The sequence below is a fragment of the Anser brachyrhynchus genome (assembly GCF_964034855.1).
Source record: "Anser brachyrhynchus genome assembly, chromosome: 2".
NCBI classification, from domain to species: Eukaryota; Metazoa; Chordata; class Aves; order Anseriformes; family Anatidae; genus Anser; species Anser brachyrhynchus.
The window spans coordinates 14177418-14201366 of record NC_137695.1 but is presented as its reverse complement, the minus strand read 5'-3'; the positions used below and the strand labels follow the sequence as shown (position 1 = coordinate 14201366).

Here is a 23949-nt window from a genome sequence, read left to right as displayed (position 1 = left end):
CCTAATAAAGGTATTCTCAATAGCCTCTTGAAAATACCCATCTTTCTTCAGAGTATAGTGAGCCTAATCACTGAGGTCAGGCTTCTAAAGATAAGGGGTGTGATTTCTTCCACCTATTTCTAATAACTACACACTGTGGCAAATACTATAGAAAACAGGTGACAGAAAGCTTTCTCTGACTGCACAGCAGATCATTATTTCTCATCAGAAGAATGGAAAAAACAGAACAAAATACTTTTCTATAAAATTTGTGAGTCTGTATAGTATATATCTTATATATATGCATACAGGATATATAACACTACATACAGACACTAATAAGTGCATTTTCCCTCTCATTTTTTCATGGCAGTATGGATCAGCTTGGCTTCTTAATGGGTTTGTCACCCAGACTAGTATAATATTTTTGTCTACAGTGAAAAAAAAATCCCTAATCTCTTTTGAAGACTAATAACATCTGTTACAGTTTTGGATTATATGGAAAGACATTAATGGATGCCCAGCATGAATTCCAGTTAAGTATCAGTTTGTGTAAACAGAAATGTGACAAAAATAAAAGTAACACCAGCAGCAACACATCTGTTTAAAGAGCTAATGCAAACTACAAGTACTTTTGGACAGTAATTTAAGCTATTTTTCAACATTTCCTGTTTGACACATAACCATATAAGATATGTCAGAAGCTTTATTCAGTTGAGGTGATGTATACCAGCTCGTTCTTTTGGGAGAACAAAGCCACGAGGCACAATCTTTCAAGGTCTGAAGGGCAGTGAAAGACTTGGTATGGACTGTTAATTGTGATACATTGCTTCTCTCCTCTGAAACACGTTCTGAATGCCTTACAGTATTAACAGTCCTTTTGTTTGCTAGTCATATATCACTTCGAAAATAAAAAATCATCCAAAATCGGAGATGATGAATACTTCTCATCTTGCACTGGAATGTCAAACGATAAGCCACTTCTAAGTCTGCTGGTGTGATAGAAACAATTTTATCTTGCACAGTCATGATATGTACAACAGAGTCAAAAATAAGTGTAGTTGTGTTGGTGGCCAGGCATTCGCTCAATTGTTTATTAATTAGGTTTGCTGGCTTAGGCATAGTCCTGTGAAAATATAGCTCTGCTTTTTATACACTCTTCAGAGTTACGCATTGGAACATGGGCACTTGTTGAACTGAAGTTCTCATTCAGTTTGGATTGACAGGAAGGACAGACAGAAAACCTCCTCTGTGTTTGCTGTGCAGATGATTTGTGCAAGTGCAATAGGTGTCTAGAGTTCCTGTGCAAATCAAGTATATTGTATATATTCAGTAAAACTTCAGTGTCCTGCAAGTGACTGACAGGATATTAAAGGTATGGTGCACCTGAATGGCAGCTTGCACTTAAAGGATCTTTGAGAATTAAGACTGTCAGGCAACTGTAACCAGTCCATCAGCTTCAGGTTAATTAAAACAGCAAAGAGCTATTCAAGAAGAATAACAACAAAAGAAGTTGTAGAATTTACAGCTTTTATAAATCTGTGTACTTCACAGTCAGTGAACAAACCCCATCAAATTCAATTTGCTTTTAACAGAAACACAAACCTCTCGTTTCTTAGCTGCTTGTTTTACCACTGTGTATTCATTGCTGCGTTATTTTCTCTGCAACACCACATTCTTTCATGCTCCACCTAATGCATTATTTATATAACATTATATGCTCTGGAGATTTTCTAAAATTTGGACCAAGTCTTGATAAAAATACATAGTTCTTCTTGGGACAGGTAATGGACCTTCTTCTCACCAGTTCTTAGCCTTGTAGGACTGATCTATTCTACACTGACAGTCATTGACAAAGTTCCTGGCAGCCAAGAGGGCAAATTCCATTCTGGGGTACATTAAACATAGAATTGCCAGCCAGTCAAGAGAGGAGATTCTCCTAAAATATTTAGCATTGGTGCAGCCTCTCCTTGAATATTGTGTACAGTTCTTGGCTCCACAATATAAAAAATGATGTTAAGGTCCTTGACAGCATTCAGAAAAGCAAACAAAGCTGCTAAAAGGGCTGGAAGGCATGTCTTATGAGGAGAAACTTGGGTTGTCTAGTCTGGAGAAAAGAAAGCTAAGAGGTAACCTCTGCTCCCTACACCTTCATGACGAGGGAAAGCACAGAGAGAGGTGTTGTTCTCTTCTTCCTGGTAACTGATGACAGAATGTGTAGCACAAAGTTGTGACCGAGAAGGTTCAGACTGGACATTAGGAAAATTTTATTTGCTGTGAGGTTGATCAAACTCTGGAACAGGCTTCCTAGCAAGGTGTTTGAAGCTTCATGCCTGTCAGTGTTTAAGAGGCATTTGGATAATGGCCTCATTAATATGCTGTAACTTTTGGTTAGCCCTGGAGAGGTCAGGCAGTTGGACTTGAAGATCTTTGAAGGTCCCTTCCAATTGAACTATTCTATTGTGTTCTGTTCCTTATTATGTCCATGGTAATAAAACCAAGGCTAGTGTTTTTGATTTCGAGGGTGCACATAGCAATAGTGGATGTCTTCATAGAATCATAGAATAGTTTATGTTGGAAGTGATCATTAAGGATCATCTAGCTCCAATTCTCCAGCCACGGGCAGGGACACCTTACACCAGACCACGTTGCTCAAAGCCGTATCCAACCTGGCCTTGAACACTTCCAGGGATGGGGCATCCACAGCTTCTTTGGACAACCTGATCCAGTGTCTTACCATTCTTGTAGTAAAGAATTTATCTTATATATTATATCTTATATCTAGCCAAATTCTACCCTCTTTTAGTTTAAAGCCCCTTGTCCTATCACTACACTCCCTAATAATGAGGCCCTCCCTATGTTTTCTGTAGTTCCCTTTATGTATTGAAAGGCTGCTATAAGAGCTCCCCAGAACCTTATCTTCCCTAGATTGAACAACCCCAGCTCTCTCAGCCTGTCTTCATAAGAGAAGTGCTCCAGCCCTCTGATCATCTTCATGGCCCTCCTCTGGATGTTTTCTAACAGGTCCAATACTTTCTTCTACTGGGGACCTCAGAGCTGAATGCATTATTCAAGGAGGGGTCTCACAGGAGCAGAGTAGGGGGAAAAATTACCTCCCTTGACCCATTTTCTACACCTGTTTTGATGCAGTTGAGGATACAGTTGGCCTTCGGGGCTGCAAGTGCATGTTGCTGGTCCCTATTCAGTTTTTCAGCCACCAACGTCTCCGAGCCCAGCTTCATAGAGCTGCTCTGTATTCACTCATTGCCCAGCCTATCATTCATGTTTGGGATTTCCCCAGCCCAGGTGCAGGACCTTGCATTTATCCCTGTTGATCCTCATGAGGTTCACACAGACCCACCTCTTAAGCCTGCCCAAGTCCCTCTGGATGGAATCCTTTCCCTCCAGCAAGGTGACCGCATCACATAGCTTGGTGTCATCTGCAAATCTTATTAATTTAAGAACATGATCCTGTTGATAAAGCACTACATTGAAATTTCAGACAGACCTTTCTTTTCTTGGCCAGCACTTGGGCGTGCTGTGTGACAGCATCCAATGACTTCACTTACCAAAGATTTTCTTCCTCCTCGCCTTTCCCTCATACATTTAACTATCAGCTCAGGACACAGACTCTTTTAGATGGAATACTTTGTATAAGTCTTAATACATGTCTGGCCTTGATTAAAGTTTCTAGATACTACCACAATGTAAACAAATAATACAAGGAAAAGTTAAGATTGAAGTGATTATAGTTTATAAACCCATTTCTGTGAATAAATGTTGCCAGGATCAACATGAGGTAGCAGTGCCAAATCCATCAAAGTACTGACATTAATTAGAAGCAGATTTTCCCCTTAATTTCTTGAAAGAGAGAACCATGGCTTATAACACATTTTGTATCAAATGTACATTATATCTATTTTCTTTATGAAATCATCAGATAAGCACAAGATGTGAGCAAAGTTGAAAAAATACATTGAATGTATGTAAATTACATTGAATACATTGATTGAATAAAATAATAAGATCAGAGATGGAACTTCTGATCAAGCCCTGGCCTCTTGGAAATATAAAAATCATACTAGTACAGAATTTAAGATTAGCCAGTAGCTTGGGGTATTGGTAATGTTAAATACTACGAATCCTGTTAAAAGTTAGCAGTCATTTGAATTTTCAGATAGGCTAAACTGCAAAGGGAATTACCCATTTATTTCATCCAAGATTAAACTAAACAGGAATTCATATTTATTGAAGTTCATCTTCAATATGGGAAATGACAGAGAAAAAAAAAAATGGTGTGCCAGAGGTTACTGTGCTTTTGTGAGAGTGCTTATCTGCTCATATTGGCTCCTTGGGAAGGAAATGACTATCAAAGGACAAGAATGGTTTAACAACAAGAATAAAGAGAGCTATTTAAAATGTTATAGAATATTTTTATTTAAAACTCATTAAATTTGACTACATTAACAGAGAATATAATCTTGCCTTAACATCAGGGACCACTTTGCAGCATCTGTCACACAAAGAGTCTCACACAGAGCAGTATGGATTATCAAACTCACACTCACCCAGTCAAGAGTAGATCCTGATAATTTTGGATGTAATAGCTGGCATGTGGGATGAGAAAAAGATTCTATTTTGTTCACAAGAAGAAGACAAAGGGTGAAAAAGAATCCCCTTTATGGATTTATTTTGCTCAGAGCCCTCTCTGTGCATAAGCCTTCAGTACTTCACCTTCCTCCACTTCCCTGACCTGACATGTCAAGAGGTAACTTGAAAGGTTTATACCATCTAAGAAGATTCTCATGTTGCAACCTATGAGACCCAATCTGCATGGAACTCTAAAATGCTATTTTGACACAATCTTCTTAAAGTAAACCACTTTCTCACAATGACTTACAAATTAGAGAAGACTTGATTCACATGAGTTTTGACAAAAATAGGGCACTGAGAATCTCCTCTGACAGCAAGAACATGCTTTGTGTATTTTGTTAACCTTTAAACATACTGGTTACAAGATTTGCTGTAGCCACTCTGCCCAATTACAAAACAAAACAGAACCATAGTAAAACTGTCTGCCAAGTGTTGTGAAATACAGAAGTGGAAGAGCCAAACCCACAAAAATCCCTTAAGCAATATGACCTCCAGGACATGCAGGTATGCAGACATCTGGAAATCTGAAGAAACATGCCTTTAAATTTACCATAGAGGGAATATAACAAAAATTAAATGAAAACAAAATGGATTTGGAACAAATGAAAATATTTTATATTCTCAGGCCAACCTCAGAAGTTGTTAAGTATCTTCATCTATAAAAATGAATGAATGTTAATTAACTCCACAGCAATAATAATAATGTCGTCATAGGTTGAATATATTTATTTTCTATTGTAATTGAATGAACTATTCTGTTGCTAGTCTGGAAAAATAAATCAGTTCAGAAGTCATCTTAGCCCTAATTTGTTGAAAAATTTATCTCTTCACTGAATCATGATCACTGAAGAAATGTCCACATTTCTGAATAGAAGTGGATGAAACACTGTAAACCTTTATTTCATGCAAACAAGGTCTCCCTGTAGAGAAACTGATCAACCTCAGCAATCCATTGGATTAGACACTTTAAAAGTGTGGCTAAATTACTTACCACAGGTAAAATGTGAAACATTAGTGATATCAGAAACACTGCACTAAACTAAACCCTCTGACTATGATGGGCAATGGGGAATTTTTAAAAAGACCTAGAGTTTACTCAGAACTAGTGAATGTTAGAATAAATAAGCAAACACTCTGAGTTAAAACACAATTATTTTTGACTACAGCGATTTTAAGTAGGACTATACACAGTTAAATAAATTTGTTTAGCATTTCAGTGACCTCTTGGTCAGCCCTAAAAATTAAAATTAAAACAAACAAACAAACAAACAAAAACCAACACATTTTAAATAGGACTGTGTGGGACCCAATATTTGCCGATATGTACTCGTCGTTTGTGTGCATACAAAAGTGTAAAACACTCACTTATATATCTTGTTCTAAGAAAATATATGCAAGCCTATTAATTTTGTCCATCTTAGTAATTTTATTCATCTAAAATATCCACTCCTGACTTGTTAAAATAGTGCCTATGAAGGAACTTGCTCACTTCAGTTGCAAGGACTTTTTTCTAAATGCAGATAATGATACTCAGCTAGGCTAAGTCAAAACACACAGATTCTTGATCCTTCTGTGAATAAGTTACCTGGAATAATTTGTTCTTTGTATTTTACTTGGTAATTGTCAACAAAGACAGTGATAGCGTTAATTGCCTTATCATGCTTGCTTACTCCTGCTGGAAGATTTTACATTCCATTAGAGAGTCCACAAGCCTTGGCACAGATTTCCGTGTTTATTTATATGAGATTATGAAAACTGGGAAACTGCTTGTCAAAAAAATATGTGTTACTGTATTTTATCTTGTTTAACAGGCTTTCTGTTGTTTTACATTCACTTAGGACTATGCTAGAGATGATAAAAAAAATAAAAAAAATTAATTACACCTTGAGCTCAAGCCATTTCTTCCCTGAGATATACTGCAAAAATTCACTGCTTAAATGTAAAATTTGTGAATTACCTTAAAAGATCTTACTCTCTAAGCATGAAATACTGTGATAGACAAAACAATGCCCAAAGTGATAGACTTAAATAATGTGAAGTAAAACCCTGCTGATTCAGCTAATGCCACAGGAAATCTTTTTCCTATAATGTTCTTTGGCATAATAGAAATACTATTTGGGTTTGTTTGTTTTTAATTCGCTTTGCTATTTGGGCCTGTTCCTGCTCTCACTGTATTCTCTGCTAATTTCACAGGAATTTCTATCACATAATACTGGATCCTCAGACAGGAGTACTATCATGGTAATGGTCAAATGATGAACAATTCTATTGTAAACAATAATCTCTTGGAAGCAGACAGGTTTATCATCTCAAATGTTAGATAAAGCAAAAATATTAGAATAAAGTTTGAAAGCAAACATTTGTTATTTTAATCAAATAATCTGCAGAAATATGATAAAATTTTAGAATGGGCATTGACAACTTTCCAGATGAATGTTGCATAGCATTTCATTTTATTTCTCTGATTTTTTTTTTTTTGAAAATCCACAAATACACTTGTTCTTATAGGATAGGATTCTGAAATTTGTGTAGACAAAACAATGTAAACAATGACTTAAAGTCTTTCTTCTGTGCTGCATGAGGAGAAGAAGCATATTCATAAATGCAGACAAAGCTTCTGATTTGGTTAAGTGCTAGTCCATGGAAAGTGACTGTTTAAATGTAAGGGAGATCCTGCAAGAAGATTGTTGATGATGAATACCTTAACTGGACATATTTTCACTGTCTCTTTTCACTATGTCAGCACACCACAGTGTAGTGGCTTCTTGACAGGAAGCTGGGAGTGAAGACCCCATAGCTGGATGGCTTCACAACTGCTCAGTAATTACTGCTAAGAATATCACACCCCTTATGCTGTTTATTGAAAAGATTTATAGAGTACTGAGTGTTTACAAGTTTGAAGACAACTGCCCGTTTCACTTCAGGTCTAGAAAGACATAGGCATCTGACTATATTTGTGGAAAGTTGCTCAGCTGTACAATTTGAAAATATGTTCAGTCACTTGCTATTAGAGTATTGCTAGAAGTTGAACTAATTACCTCACACTGTTGCTTATAGATATTTCAAATAAGGTGAGCCATGGCCAGCAGGCCTTTGGCAAAATTCATTAGAGATTGGAATATCAGGACAACTGCTGTTAAGCAAGAAAACTTGTTATGAGATAGGGAGATGAAAATTCAATTTAATTTATTTACAAGGCCTGGCCTGGTAAGCAGACAAATTATTATTAGTAGTAGATTTTTCTTTGTTAATTGAGTTTTTAACTTGATTTAAAAAGAAAAAAAAATAAAGTTTAATGGCCTAATTTACTTTTGAAGAAAGCTAAACAACATTTTGCAATTGAATCTTTTTGCATAAGACTTTACAATCTCTCATATACATTAAAAATCAGGAATTTCTGAGTGATCATTATTTTTCTTCCTTACAATGTTGCAAAATCTTAAATATCTCTTAGAATTACCAGTAAAGGGAAGAATGACAGTAATTACAAGTGGTTATTATTAATAATAAACACACCCTCAACCCCACTCCCAAAACTTTTATGAATTTTCAGAAATATTTTTAAAGCAAATTAATTTGCAAATGGATTTGAAAACAAACAAATAAAATAGGTTGAATTGTAAAGACTTGAAAGGATTAAGCAAAAAGATTTAAACATTTTCTCTTATTGCTCTACTCCTCATGATAAGCATCCTAGAATTAACATAAGAACATTGGAATAAAGAAAAGTAATGGCTGGAAAACTCTTGGAACACTGAATTAGCCATTTCTCATTACTTAAGGATTTTAATTTACATTTTTTTATTGGCCATATGATGTCTAGAATTGTACAGCTAGTCTTCCTAGCCGATGTGCCAACATACTATAATGCAATAGATAATCTCCTATATTAGTATGACTGTAATGAACTTAAATTATGCATGAATACCCAACCAACATCTGGTCCAAGTGATACACAGAAGAGTATTTTATAATACATACAGTGTTTTCTGTTGCTAATACCTATTAAGTTTCATTTTCTGGCATACAGATTATATTTAGTTTTAGATTACCTCATAGCTTTAATATGCATTCTCAGTTTTCCTCACTATCTACGCTAGGGAAAAAAATGCTTATATTCTAGGTCTCATTTTCATCACTTAATACTTCCTTTGACATGCTTGTTCAATCTTATAGGGCATATGGTTTAGTTACCAAAAATAAATAAATAAATAACAGAGTTACCTTTTCTTGGTGATCTTGCCAGCACTGGTTATTCAAAATTAATTTTTTTTTCTAAGTAACATCATGTGTTCTCACATATACATATAGTGAAAGGCTTAAGTAGTTCCTCCAGTACTAAAAGACATATCAGTAGGTTCAAGATAATGAGGCTGATTCAGTAAGACTAGACCTTCAAGCTACATTTTCCATTCAATGAATACACATTCTCCTTAAAACTACAATGACACATGCATGAATGAACAGCAATGAAGTGGTTAATTCACTAGGAAAAGAAAGAACAGCTGTGGGCAGCTTATGAAAAAACATGTTTGACCTGTCCATCATGGAGACATTTGTTCCTTAGTGCTGCAGGTGGCAGAGTTACTAAGAAAATCAACTCAATTCAACACAATCTTTGGAACGACTTGCTTGCTTGATAGTTTTCTGAACAGTGCACCTCTGTGTCAAGTCATGATCATTGCTGCAATACTTAAAGATCCTGACTGGGAACCAAAATATCATTGCAGAGATCATTGTGAAGGAGACATTATGCTAACCATCTTTTAGCTTATGCAAATACAAACTAGAATGTAGGATTAGGTACATGATTAGGATACAAATGAAAGAAGCATTTCATCGTTATTACAAAATAGTACCAATTTATTAGAAAATAGTACCAATAAACACACTGTGATTACTAGTTTTAAACTGTTATCATTACTTCCTAAAGTAAGGTTAAATCTACTAAAATACTTCTTTCCAATACACACTTTCCTGTAAGTTTAAAAATTACTTGCATATTTAATTTTCTTTTATCTTATATTTCTCTGAAATTTAGGTCATGCTTACTATATTTAAACAATTAGTCTGCAGGTCCTCAAGAAGAATTCCTGATAAAAACAACGGTACTACACCAGAGAGGAATGTCGTCAGTTCAATACTGTGGAAAATACAGCTCCCAGGTATCCAAAGCTGTTGGAAATGTATTTTTGAGGGGCTTACAGATTTCAGACAAACAAAAAACAAAAAACAAAATATGATATTAATTGACCATGAGGCAGGAAGAGAAATAATATGCTCCCTCAAGTCTTGTTGAGGAAGTAGCTCTAAAAGATAGCAGAGAGAGCTGGCAGATCTTTTTTTACATTCTTCTACTAGTTACTGATGACTTTCTGACTCCCTTCTCAATTCGCAAACCTAAAAAGTCCTACCCACACCAGCAGCAGAGACAGAATGTACAACATATACAATGAAATATAATGTCAGTGACATATGTTGTGTAGGCTATTGAATCCCTGCTTTAGGCCAATGACCACTGCTTTCTGTCAGATGTTTTTATGAGTCCCAGCAGGGGCCCATGCACCACTCTGAAGTGCCAGTGTAATATTGGCTTTCTGGATCTGGCCGTGAACATAAGAAGCTACTAAGGTACTTGATAACATTACACCTCTGAAGTGCAATGTATTAACTAAATTTGTTTGCTTCTCACATGAGAATTATGAGAGTTTTAAATTTGTTGAAAACATTACATGGGTACAAAATGTCTTCTTTTTTTTTAATAATTTTTCTTTGATAAATTTTGGCTGCAACACAAACATAAAATCCTATTTGACGTGGAAAATAATTTAGTAATCCTTTTCTTCCATGAAGCTGTAATTTTAAGTTTACGCTGCTGTCCAACTACACCAACTACACCAAGAGGAACATTTATAGTGGTCTAGGCAACTGGTGGAGAGAAAGTTAAATTTATAGAGAGATTAAAATTCTGAATTCAGCGAGATGAATGAAGTTCAATTAATTGTTGTGTTTACTATTTTAAAACCCAGGGGAAAATCCAGAAGGTAGTCTGTTATTCCAATGTGCAAGATGCCTGCCCTAGAGAGCTTATCATACATCTGACAGAAATAGCTATTAAATATATATCAATATACAATGGACTAGATATTATGTCTTTTGTCTAAAAATGATGTTATAGATTTTGTTTAGAGAAATGACTTTGTAAATTTTATCTCTCTAAGAAAATATTTTTATCTTGCTGCTACTTACAGTGTTTTGCTCTAGGCATTGGATTATTTCTGTGGACTTTTTGGAACTGCAACTCTAAAAAGAAAATAAATGAAAATATAAAACAGAACCGGTCTAGTGTAGTAGTTATTGGCATACATTCAAATAAGAAATGTGTTTAAAGCTCTTGGAAACGACTACAATTTAATTGCAATAATACAAACAAAACTGGTCACAATAGGGTTAAACTGGGGAAAAATACACAGGAGTAGGTAATAGAACACGTGCTGCTTTTATGCAGGTGATAATGAAAATTCTTTAGACCTCCGCAGGTGTAATTTAGTCAATTAGAGCACAAATTGAACAATTTCCTAATTGTTAAAGCAAATAACTAACATTATATCTATACCCTGAGACATCAGTTGAAGAAAGAAACATATAATTAACAGCTCATCAACCTAAGGGCAATTTACCAAACCTAAAATAAACAGGTTGTAATTCTCTGTAGTCTAGTAGTGACCAAGTTATAAATAACTTCTTTAGTATGAGTAATGGGCAATCATTTCTAAATGACAGTCCTGGACAACTCTAGGATTACCCTTCCTAATTCTAATGTAAATACCAACAAATTGCTTGGAATCTAAGTGCAGAGATTAGTGAGAGAAGAGCTTTTGTTTTCAACTACAGATGTTAATCATGGGTAAACAAAGATCTTATGAAAAACGGATCTGCTGTGTATCAGGTTTAAAGAGATAAAAAGGATTATTTCTAGATTTTTTTTGTTCTCTCAAGATACTTGTTTAATCTTTTTTATTTCATTCAATGTTTTCTTTAGATGGAGGAAGGGAAGAGGCTTTATCTTATATACATGGATTTATTTAGTCTTTAGGACCACTGGAATAACCAAATAATAGCTTTTAAATCTATTTACTATGTTTCTCTAGCAACTAGATTTGCTCTTACAAAATCAAAGGGCAGCTTCAGACATCTTCTTGCATGTAGCTCTGCTAATGGTCAAATAAAAAGTAGGCCCATACTTCTCAAGTTTTTCTGTCATCCCACACTTAAATTTTCATCAGATTCGCAATTCTGTGGCCAAATAATGATGTATCCCTTTCCAGGATATAGTTGTTCCATCTTGGTTATAACTGGCTATTGATATTTCATGGTCATACTATTATTTATATAAAATAGTCTCATAAATGAAACTATGTATCTCATGATCTGTCATATCATCAAAAGAGCAGATTTTTTTCACACCTGATATTAAAAGTTGGCCAAGGGCTCTGCTATCCCTTTCATTTCCTATAGGAAAAGGTGAGGCCCCATAAGCTGTAAACTGTTACATTCAGATCAGATAATTTAAGTTACAGTGAAAGAAAATATCTATTAGAAGCTCATAAGTTATTTGTTCAACTGTTATACAGCAGTCTTGTTTAAAGCTACAAAACATATTGCTTCAACATTTTATGAGGAGGAGACACCACAGAGCAGCACTTAGTCGTGCATAGGGATCTGAGCACATTAGCAAGGCCATCAAGTTATACTGAGGAACCTGGGTTTCTGGGTTTCTTCAGTCACCATGACAGTACCATTTTCCCCAGGTGGATAATGGATAGGTTTGCATAGTAGTTCAAAACCACCACTTTAAATAGAGAATCCCAGTTAGATCTTCATACTCTTTTCTTCATTGATTTTGAATCTACAAATATCTAAACATCTTGATATTTAACAGAGAGGGAAATGAAGGGTGGGGCTTGAAATTCAGGTACCTGTACATTAACAAGGTATCTATATTCCCACTACTATTAATAGAGCTCTAGTCAATATAGTCATTGGACTGTTAAAGCTATTTATATCACCCTAGAGCAAAGAACCACACTGGGCCAGCTGAATACCTCCGTATCCCACTAATTGTGTAGAATTAGTCTCCATTAATTTAGTTAAACAGCTGAAACTCCCTAGAGTAATGCAGTCACTGTGAAAGGGTTGGCAGATATGACGCGAGCTTTCAGCTTCTGGGCAGGCAGGTGGAAGCTAGGAGGTTGCCATTGGCTTCTCAGCTGTTTTTTGATATCAGTATTTTGGCAACTGATTTAATCCTTACTTGTCTATTTTCAATAATGGAAATTTACTTATGTAACAAAAGTATGCAGACATAAAAATATAGGTGTATTAGTCCATGAATTAAAACCATCTCTGAATGTGTTTGTACTTGAACTTTCCTATATATTGCACAAAAAAGGTGGTGTTAATTTACTGAAAAGTACAATATCTACTGCCTGAATCTTCAGCACAACTAGATCTTGAAGACAACAAAACAAAACAACAACAAAAAACAACCAACCAAACCACTTACATAAATGGGAAGAGCTGACATTTTACATATGAATATATATGTATATTGAAATGACCTGCTAACAAAATGAATGAAAGCACAGGTTAACAGAATAGCACACAGCTTCATTTACATTTCAGTTTTCCTAAAGGTATTTAACCACCTTCTCACAGTAAGTAACCAATTGCAATTCCCAGTCTACTTTATAGGCAATTTATTTGAAATGCACTTGGTAGTCCATGCTTTACTACTCCCTAAAAACCAAGGAAACATTAATCTTGCTTTATTTGCACCTGTGAGATCTCATGACAGCATATATATGCCAACAAGTGTAAAAACCCATGGCATATAAATTAAGTTCAGAAACAATAGCAAGCCATTTTTGGTGGAAATTTGATGTTTTCTATACATGCCAGTGCCAAGGCAATTTGTACTTTTTATTTTATTATTATTATTTTTTATCTTGATGATGTGCATAAAAACAGTTTTCAGATAAATGTATACTAAAAATAGAGAATGTTTTGGATGTCCATTCTAATTGGGAATATATTGGAAAATTACATTGTCAGGTTTAGTGCTGTTCTGCCATTAGCTGTTCTTAAACTGAGCCAACAAATGTTTAAAAAGAGCAAAAACTGTGGGGGAAGTTTACTGTTATGAGTGTTCTTTGTATTTTTTGAAGCAAAATGTTGTACAGGTTTATTTTTTAAACACCATGAAGACAATAATTCTAAAAATAGTATGTTAAATTCTTATTTTAAACACCTCATGCTTTCACTGAGTAGATATTTATGGATTTATTAAATAATCCTGTACCATAAAATGAGGGAAGAGTAACTGATCTTTATTGTAATTCTATCAATGTTCTTAATGACATGAATTAATTTGGACATATCATTTTCCTATAGTAATACTGCTCTTTCCTTATCTTTTAGAGGAAACAATATGTCTTTTACCCTAAAAATAATGTTGGAGATGTTGGATGGTTTCTCAGTTTCTCACAAAAGTTTTGAAATTAACTGCTGAAATATAGATATTTTATTTTACATAGAACAGTGAAAAAGAAGCTTAACAGTAAAAAACAAAAACAAGCCAACCTCCCCCTCCCACATACAAATTCACAAATTTCTGGATTTCTTTTTAATTTATTTGTTTTAGTGTAAAATTAAGTTACCAATAGACAGAATACAGCTGTGTAGAAACAAATAAACAAATAAACAAATAAACAAAACAAACAAACAAAAAACACCACCAAGAAAAAAAAAGAATCACCACTACAAATTTTCTTCCCCAGTAACAGAAATTAAAACAGTGGAAATGCAAACAAACAATAACAAAAACAAGTCTTGTGCAAGATGAATGTTAAATTATTTTATTTAGGCTGCATTTCTCTGGTGTTTGACTACCATGTGTAATACAGTCAGAGACTGTTCTTGTAGTACAGTTTTAATAGTGAAGAAATTAAGAACATAAGAATAAAAGAGAAATTAAAAATAGTTAAAAATTTATGAATGGGTAGTGTTCCATCCACCACTTGTCTCAAGACTTTATTTTTAATGTGTTTTGTTTGATACAGTTTTGCAGATTTTGCTTGCACACAAACATAAAAAGGAGTAGAAGTCTGTGAATCTTAGGACTCTTCAGCTAAAGTTCTTATTCTTCACTGTGGTTCTTCCTAGAGTCTGTTTAAGGGAGCATTTTATCTCTATATATCTCTCTATTCTTTTTCATTCCCTTGGTTTCTTTTTTTTTCTTTTTTTTTTCTTTTTTTTTTTCCTTCTTTGTTCCCTGATTCTCTATAACTTATGTCCAAAATTTGATCACATCTCCATTTTTGACAGTGATACTGTGATGATGAATACTTTCTGGTTTGTGAGGTTGTGAACGTTCGGATTTTTTGCACAAACTTGATAGATCAACAGGACAATACCAACAAAGATTTATAATGTTGACAACATATGTTGTCGAAAAACAAAATTTTGCATTCAAACCTTGAGCCATTTCTCCTGGTTATTTAATTTACTCTGGCATAACTCATGTGCTAATCTAACAGCACTGACATTCTTTCTCCAGCTTAACTGTGCCAACTTGTCATCTGTTTTCCTTTCCTCTAATGCAATTTTATTGTCTGAAATGTAAGTGGCAACAAAGACATAGATAACATAGTGGAAGGAAAATGTGCAGGGTTTTGGAAAATGCCCATATACTTCTCTATGGGAAGAACAAGAAAATGTGTCTAATCTCCATTTCTCCTAATGCCATAAATGCTTTAGTTTGACAAAGCTAGGAAATTCTGTTGATTGGAAATTTCTGAAATTTAAAAAGGTCTTATTTTTGTACAAGCAACAGTGGAATTTTTAAAGTTTGTTTTATTTTATTTTTTATTTTATTTTATTATTTTATTTTATTTTATTTTATATTTTATTTTATTTTTGTTATGTTATGTTATGTTATTTTTACTTTATGTTAATTTATTCCCTTTAGAAGGATAATTCACTGTTTAGAAGGAAATTTATTGTTCAGATCTTTTTCAGAAAATTAACCCTATTCCAGACAAGAAAAGGATGACACTCAGGCAGCCAGGACTACACCATTTACTTCTTTGCACTTTTCTACATGACAGATCACACGAGGGCTTGCTCCATACCTTATGCTTCACTGCAAAAAATTATATTTGATCTAAAAAATCTTTTAGGGCAATATGTTGCACCATGTACCTCTCAATATGAGTTCCAAAGGACTATTTATTAGAACATTTTTTTTTGTTTACATCACAACTAGCTGTGTTTAAGAAGGTATCAAAAAGAGCTAAGAAACTGAGCACCTCTTAGTAAAATCTATTTATTTAATATCAGCACGTTTTACTCCATTGTCATCTTCACATGCTTAGGTAGGTTATTATTGCACTTAACTGTGGCAGGACAGAAAAAGAGTTAAAAGCTCTCAGTTTCCAAATGCTACAAAGAACACCCACAACAAAAATCATCATCAAAACACCAAGAACTCACAGTCAAACAAAGGCAACAGTGCAAAAACCACAGCCTTCAGACACAAAGAAACCAGAGAACCAACAAATATGCAAACACAATATCCCAAGAAGTTTGCAACCAAGACAAAATCAATTATTCAAGTATTCAGGCTGCACAGCTAATACAGAGCTCTGGTTTGTATTTAGGTGAACATATATCTAGGTGAACATATTTCTTGAAATTTCTGGAAAAGAGATATCTGTTCCAAGCCATTTTAAAACTTAATACGGAAAGAGAATTTTTCCTTTCTACTGAGCCAAGTCATACTTTTGATTTCACAGGAGACTTCCTACCTGGATTTTAAAAACATTTCTTGAAAGTTTTCTGGTGGCTGGCAGTCACCATCCATCATATTAAAGAGTACTTAGCCATCCTTTCTGAGGTGGTGAGAAATGTCCTCTAGTAGAGGAACACCATTGCTGCTCAGTGTGTACTGGGTCGGTCCGGGATGTTAACTTTCCCTGCAGCAGCCCATACAGTGCTGTGTTCTGCACTCGTAGCTAAAACAGCAGTGGTATCACACCAGTGTTGTGTCTGCTGCTGAGCAGTGCTGGCCCAGCATCAGGACTCTCTCTAACCCCCGTAGGGGTGGGCAAAAATGTGAGAAAAGAAACATCACCAGGGCAGCTGACATAAACCAACCAAAGGGATATCCCATACCATATGATGTCACACTCAGCAATAAGAGGTGGAAAAAGGAGGAAGAGGGGAGGGGTGGGCTCTCGTTGTGAAAACGTCTGTCCTCCTCCTGAACACCGGCTATGTGCATTGAGGCCCTGCTTCAAGGACATGGTCAAGCATCGCTCATTTGTGGGAAGTAGAGAGTAATTTCTTTCCTCTGCACTTCCACATAGCCTTTACTTGTTTTGTTTAGTTTTCCCTTTCCCCCTCCCTTTTCCCCTTTCCTTTTTTTTCCCCTTTAGTTAAATTGTTAATTGTTTAGTTAAATTGTTTAGTTAAATTGTTTAATTAATAATAATCTTTCCTCAATAATTATTATTTTTTTTCCTTTAATTAAATCATCCTTATCTCAACCCGTGAGTTGTTCTTTCCTTTACTTCTTCCCCTCCTCATCTAAGGAGGGAGAGCGAGAGAGCGGTTGTGGTGTACAGCTGCCTAGCACAGTAAACCCACCACACAGTGTTGCATCAAGTTTGTGTAATGATTACCTCCAATTTGACAAATTCAGCATTCTTACTCTAGGGTTTGTAATTATGAATGCCTAATCCTTTCACTGCTAAAATGAATCAAAACTATATTGTGGGAATAATCAGGATTATTTTTGATTTAAACAAATCTTGACAATTATTGTGTTGCAAACCTAATCTGATTATTGGCTCTACTTTGGTTGCTTATCCTGATCTGAAACAAAGAAAGAAAAAACAAACAATAAAACTAACCTCTTAATGGGTACTGTGTTCCTTCAGAGCGGTGGTAGGCCTTAGTAGGGTATTCTTCTAGAGCTATGGTAAACCTTTCACTCAGTGTGTTTCACAAATAACCCGGAATTAAACAATAGCAAAAGTGATAGACAGAGCCATCAACCTGATCACACCAGCAAGTGGAGCATGCTCTTGACATGAACAATTTGATTTTGCCAGCCTCTGGACTCAGAGGATATGCTCGCAAATTGTGAAACCTCAGATCTGGTGATAAACTCAGTCATTAGAAAATCCTGGCATCCAGTGAAAAACTTTCAACTTACCTGGTCTTATATATCAATGAAGATTATATATAGGTAGATATGACTACTATTTTGTCACTTCTCTGACCCAATTAAATCTTTCTTGTAGAATATTTTGTAGGAAATCAGGTACTGTGATACTTTCTAACAGCATAAAGAAGAAAATTATACCACATTATTGCTGTAAGTAAATCATACGTTTAGTTTGCAGAAATATGGATCTTATATTGATTAATATGCTGCCCTATGAAGCAGTTTTATTGATTAATGGGAATGTAAATGGGAAAGCACACTGTTTTAATCAGATTAGAAAGTGAAGGACATGGAAAATTAAAATGCATGAAAAAGGTCCTGGATATGTTTTTTAGTCATTCATCTTTTTGGTATGAAAACATAACAAGCTAATGTGTCAAGAAGGCATAAGATTGATTAACAACAGTAAAAAGACAGGTATGTAAGTCCAGTCTGCTCAGAGTTCTTATATCTGAGAATACAAAAACTCTTCTGGAAGTGGTTGATCACAGATTCGTTCATACTAATATAACAATGGCTGCATTAGGTTAGATTAAAGGTCCACTCCACCTGGTATTCCTGTGTCCAGGAATACCAGGTCAGTAGAAGATGAAGCTCAAGCAGGAATAAATTTGATTAAGAAGTGCCTACAGACACGTGAAGCCAATATTGATACCTCAGATACTGTGGTCTGTGTCTCCTCAGCTGGTAGTAAACTATTTGTGCATGTTAGAAATGTGGTGTCAGTAGGCGACAAGTACCTCTGGGGAAAGCTGTACTGAAATTTGGAAGGTTGGCAGGAGAATTCTGGAAACTGTGGGAATACTGTTGGCTCCCTGGTCCTACCAAACCTCCAAACCAGCACCTATCAGCTTCCTGGACAATTTCTAGGAGTCATGAGTGCTGTTGGTGGTATGCTTATTATTGGTTGTGCCCTACCTGAGAATAAGGAACCTCTCTGATTCCCTATTTTTGCACTTTTCATCTTTTGATTGTTCCTTTTGTTTTCTTGCATTAGCCTCAATAATGATTTGATTGTATCTACAGCTTTTATTATTATTATTATTAATTTATTTATTTATTTTTCCTCTCTCTCTCATTTGTTTTGTCATGCTTTCTGCTTCGTAGGTGGATAGAAGAGGGTATCTAGTGTTAGTAGGAATGAAATAGCCTCTGGTTATTAATAGAACTGGAGAATATTTTCATTTTCATATGGGCAGTGACCTACACATCCTTCCTGACTATTGTTTCTTCCACTAATGCCAGTACCACTGCCTAGGTCACATAACCTTGTCTTTTTAAAGATTTTTTTGCAGTTGCATTTAATCTGTAATCACGATGATAACTAAATGACTACAGTTTAAATAGTTTTGAAACAATGTAATCTTACAAAAATGTGAAGAGAGATTTGTGTTTTTATTCCAGCAACATCATCCAAATCATCAGAATAAAGAAACATTTTCCAGAAGAATTTGGTTCTTCTTCTTGACCAAAAATAAAAAATAAAAAGTAAAAAATCACTCATTTCTTCCTGGATGGAAAGGTGTTTGTTCATTTTCTTCATGAAGCTGTTTCCCACCAAACAGAATTGTACAAATATATTAAAATATAGCTACTTAAGTCTGTAATGCAATGGTTTTGCCTTCAAAGTGTTTGGCTTCTTTAAAGGGCCAACATTTGGGAAGTTTTTTGTTTGTTTGGTTGTTTTTTTTTTTTTAGCCAGAATAAAAAGCCATGCTATAAAGATGCTAGATATAACTCAGCATTTAAGGTCCCAATAATGTTTTGAAAACCACTGTTAGTATATCAAGAAAAAGTCTCATATATTTTTCTGAATCCTTGGATGTACTGCTTATGAGTCAGGAGGAAAAAATACTATTAAAAAAAATGAAGGAAAAAGGTGAAGCTGAGAATAACAATTCTAACACTTAATATAGAATATAATTATTATATTTAATAATATTCAAGACTATAATTAATATATTATCATAAAACATTAAACTGAAAACATTTCAGTCTAGAAATCTCTAACTTGGGATCAGTTTTTAGAAAATGAGCATTATTGTAAATTATAATTCATTTTTAATTTATTATCAACATTAAAAACCTAAACTGTGAAATAGACTCCACACAGTAGAACAACATGTTGATAATACTTTAACTCCTGAAAATAATGACTATGGACTATGTTTAAAAGATCTGTTTCTATTTGGATTAACCCACAAAAGCATGGATACATTTTAGTCTCAAGGCTATGAAGAGGAAGCACTTGAGTCTGCTGCTATAATCTAGAGTGCCTGAAAGCTGAATAGAGCATAAATATGTGCCCATGTCCAGTTTGTCCACACTGGAATTCTTTGTAAACTCAAACTAGTGGAGCTCAGAACTGAAGTTGTTATGGGATACCTTGGCAACTGGGAGGGAGAGACTTCATTCTACAGCATAAGTATAGCTAAAGACTACAGAACTGCAGTTTGGCCTCTGATCTATGGTATTAAATGTGATGTCACATATATATAAATCGTTTCATAACTACCTTGATGGATTACAAAGAAAGACCATGACAATGAGAGAAAAAAGATTAAACAAAGGGAGCTAAATAACCTGATCAGTGGCTCTTGTCACCCAAACTCTACTCAAAGATCCTCAGATTTACACAAATTGGAATTAACTCTATGCTTATCTAACTTTCTCAGTAGAAAAATGATAGATACAGTTAGAGTTCCAGGGCAGGATTAAGCCATAAAGACAGGTCTCAATCAGTTTTGGACTATGCCAGCCATTTATGGCTTGTAGCAAGGATGCTGCAAATCTTATTATCCATTTCTTTTTCTCTCTCTCTCTTTTTTTTTCTTTTTTTTTTTTTTTTTTCTTCTTTTCCACACAGTACACATGCACTGCAAAATGTTCTAGAAAACCTTGAGTGCTACAGTGTGATGGAAAGGGCTAGAAAGCCACGCAATCCAGGCATTCCAGGGAACATGTTTAGGCAAAAACCCTGATTTTCATAAAGATGTTACTGGAAAACCATTTTGTCTTTTTTGCATTTTGAGTCAAATGTCCTGGATGCTTTCCATGATGTTCTTCCATGCATGTATCCTCCTCATCTATTATACTGGTAGTGATACTACTCACTTCAATAAGTATTATAAATGGAAGATGCTTCCTGAAAAGAAAATGCATGAGGGGATATTGTATCCTAAATTTTGAACAAAAAGAAGTGAAACAAATGATTTTACCCTGAAAATGTTGTTTCTCATAGTCATTTCTAAACACATGATTACAAATATAATTAGTTTTTGAAAGGATCACAACAAAAATAAAAGAACTTATTAAACCATATTGTTTATTACATAAAAATCCTATTGAGAGAAAAACAGATGATGAAGACAAAAGGTAATTTGGGGTCACAGTGTTTGTTTTCAGTTACCTTCTCTTAGTATTTCAAAAGATTTGAGTTACTTATTCAAATCTCTTCCTTAATAATCCATCATTTTATTTTCGAGACGTGCAAATAGGTCATCTGAAAGAAAACTTTCTGAAAGTCACAAACAAGTACAGAGGACCCAGAGGCAAGAGGTCTGCAGAATCTTTAAAAGGTAGCTGGAGGCTAGAGCTAAATCTCTGAAATTTGATAACCAAAAGCTCTAGTCTAACTAATACATGTTTAGGGGATAGACATACTCCACAAAATCATCCAAACCTAAGGTTGAAAAATAATAATAATTGAAGTTAATATATATATTGTTCTTGATATTAATTCGTCATAATATATTTGCTCAGGAGTGTCAAATTTTGTATAAAAGCATCATACAGAGGTTTTTTAGCCTCCAAAGAAATTCTATTTTTTGCACCTTATGACGGGGTAAGAGTTTGAAAAGGTATAATGTTTCCAAAGTGAATCTCTGTTAGAATAATTCTGCAGGCTCAACTATTATGTCAGTGAGATGCATCATGATTGTTCTTCAAATGGTGCTGCCCTTTCATGTCCCACTCATATTGTTTTCCTAGGAATCTAATAAAATGACAAAAGAAAATTGCTTGAAGACAATCAAATAATTTCTACTACAAAATGCAATAATGCATTCTGACATTCATTGTCAGAATGTCCTAATGGTCATAATGCTGACAGTATAGAGATCTAGAGAGAGTGATCTGGGGACCATTTCACTAAGGAAATCAAGGGGGAAATAGGACTCATTAACACCTTTCCATGATGCTTGATAGAACAGTCATTGCATATTGGACATATTCAGGAAAAGGTTGACAGACATATATTTTGAAGCAAAGATGGTGAAACTATTGTAGCAACTCCTCTGTGAAATTTTCCCAGGAATCTCCATATCTAGACTATCTTTCTGTTGCACCAATTTCATGGGGCTCAGAGCTGACATAGTTCTGTTCTACCAAAATACAGGGCTCTATTGCGGTCTTGCAGATTCTCTAATTGGAAAATCATTTGTATCTTAAATTCTGACTACTCTACCAGGCCATTCTTCTGTGCCCAAATGGAGTTTTTTCAGACCACTTGCTGAATTTTGAGTGAACTACTGCAGTAAATTTTTTTAATAAGAATGACAGTGTTTGCATTTTCTGACCTTGTTTTTCTCAAAATCAGTTTGAAACGTCACTTTTTAAATTCATTCATATCTATATCTGTAACACAGGAAGCTAATCCAGTCAACTGATGCTATGTTCACTGTATAAAAGGTACTAGTAGTTTGGATGAAAAATCAGTGTGGATAAGCAATGTTAAAAGCAACTAAATTTATCCTTAAAGCAACTACTTTTTATCCTAAAGGTGAGCTGTTGTGACAGTACACATAAAAAGCAATCCAAATGAGTAGGAAGAAATCTTTTTTTTTTTTTTTTTAAATTTGTGTTTCTGGTTGAGTACAATACTGCCTGAAGAGTGTACTTCATTTTTCATAAATAAAATTAGTCTGAACTGGAAAAGACTTTTTTTTTTTTTTTACTAAATAGTTTTTCATTGCTCGTTTAAATGTTAATCTGCAAAATCTAGTATTATATTATTGCTAACAGTCTTTGTGAAAACAGGTCAGCTCTGACTAATATATCAACTGATAAAATGTGAAGATATATTTAAAGTAGTTGGTATTTTTTGTGTGAATTTTGCTAATACAAAGTCTATTACATTTACAGATAAGCTGTTTATAGCACAGTATTATGGTTATGAATGGCTAAAATCAAAATAATACATCAAAATCCTTGAAGAAAATGTTGCAAGCAAACTTGAACTGAAATTTTCTTAATAATATATTCAGCCATTAAATGAAATAGTTACCCAAATCATTGACTAAATCCAATGGAAGTCAGAGAAGTACAGCAAAATTAATCCCATTGTAAATAAGTAAAATACAGAATTCCACAGGACTCTACCCTCTATTCTGAGAGCAACATGCAGTGGCTTTCCAGTAAGGCAAAAATGGTGTCCACCCTCTGCACCTTCTGGGTTGACTGAAACCCAGATGGAGGGTCCATGACCCGCCCTGGCAGACAACTCTACCCAGGAAGACCTCCCAAGGACTGAAAGAGCTGCCCACACCCTCAGTTGCAGGGAACTCCAGAAACTGGAGGTCCCCCTAGGGCCTGAAGTCAGAGCTGGGTGTTGTGGGTGCAAATGCGACCATATAGATGAACTCTGAACAAGCTACCAGGTTGCAAGAGGAGGTCAGCAGGCTGCGATGCATCCAGGAGTCTGAGCAAGAGATCGGTGTGTGGGAGTCACGCGCTAACGTGTGCTGAGCAACAGCTCTGCCTTAAGTCCTCGCAGGAGGGTGGTAAAGTGGCTTCCAACCTGAAACCAGAAGAATTGGCAGACTTGCAAGACAAGGGAGGCTGGACCCTTGTCTCTGCTTGGAGAAGAGTGAGGAATCACCTCCTTGCCCCTGAATTGCCCCTATGCAACAGATATGATGCTTTGGGGCTCAAAAAGGAGAGGGTGTCAGTAATAACAATAGTAACAGTCAAGACCCAGGAAAGGGCAACTGCAAAAAGATGGACCAGCAAACCTCTTGTATAAGAAC

At 35.1% G+C, this 23949-nt stretch overlaps 1 long non-coding RNA gene across 2 annotated transcripts in view; it reads right to left on the bottom strand.

Moving 5' to 3' along the window:
* LOC308190044 overlaps window positions 1-20872 on the bottom strand; it is a 51180-nt gene extending 30308 nt beyond the window's left edge. The window contains exons 1-2 of one of the 2 annotated variants that reach the window (XR_013946797.1): window positions 16500-20872; window positions 10882-10935 (exon numbers count right to left, since the gene is read on the bottom strand). This is a non-coding gene — a long non-coding RNA (uncharacterized lncRNA). The remainder of the gene's footprint in view (window positions 1-10881; window positions 10936-16499) is intronic. The other variant, XR_013946798.1, reaches the window with a different exon arrangement.
* Window positions 20873-23949: the final 3077 nt, after the last annotated feature.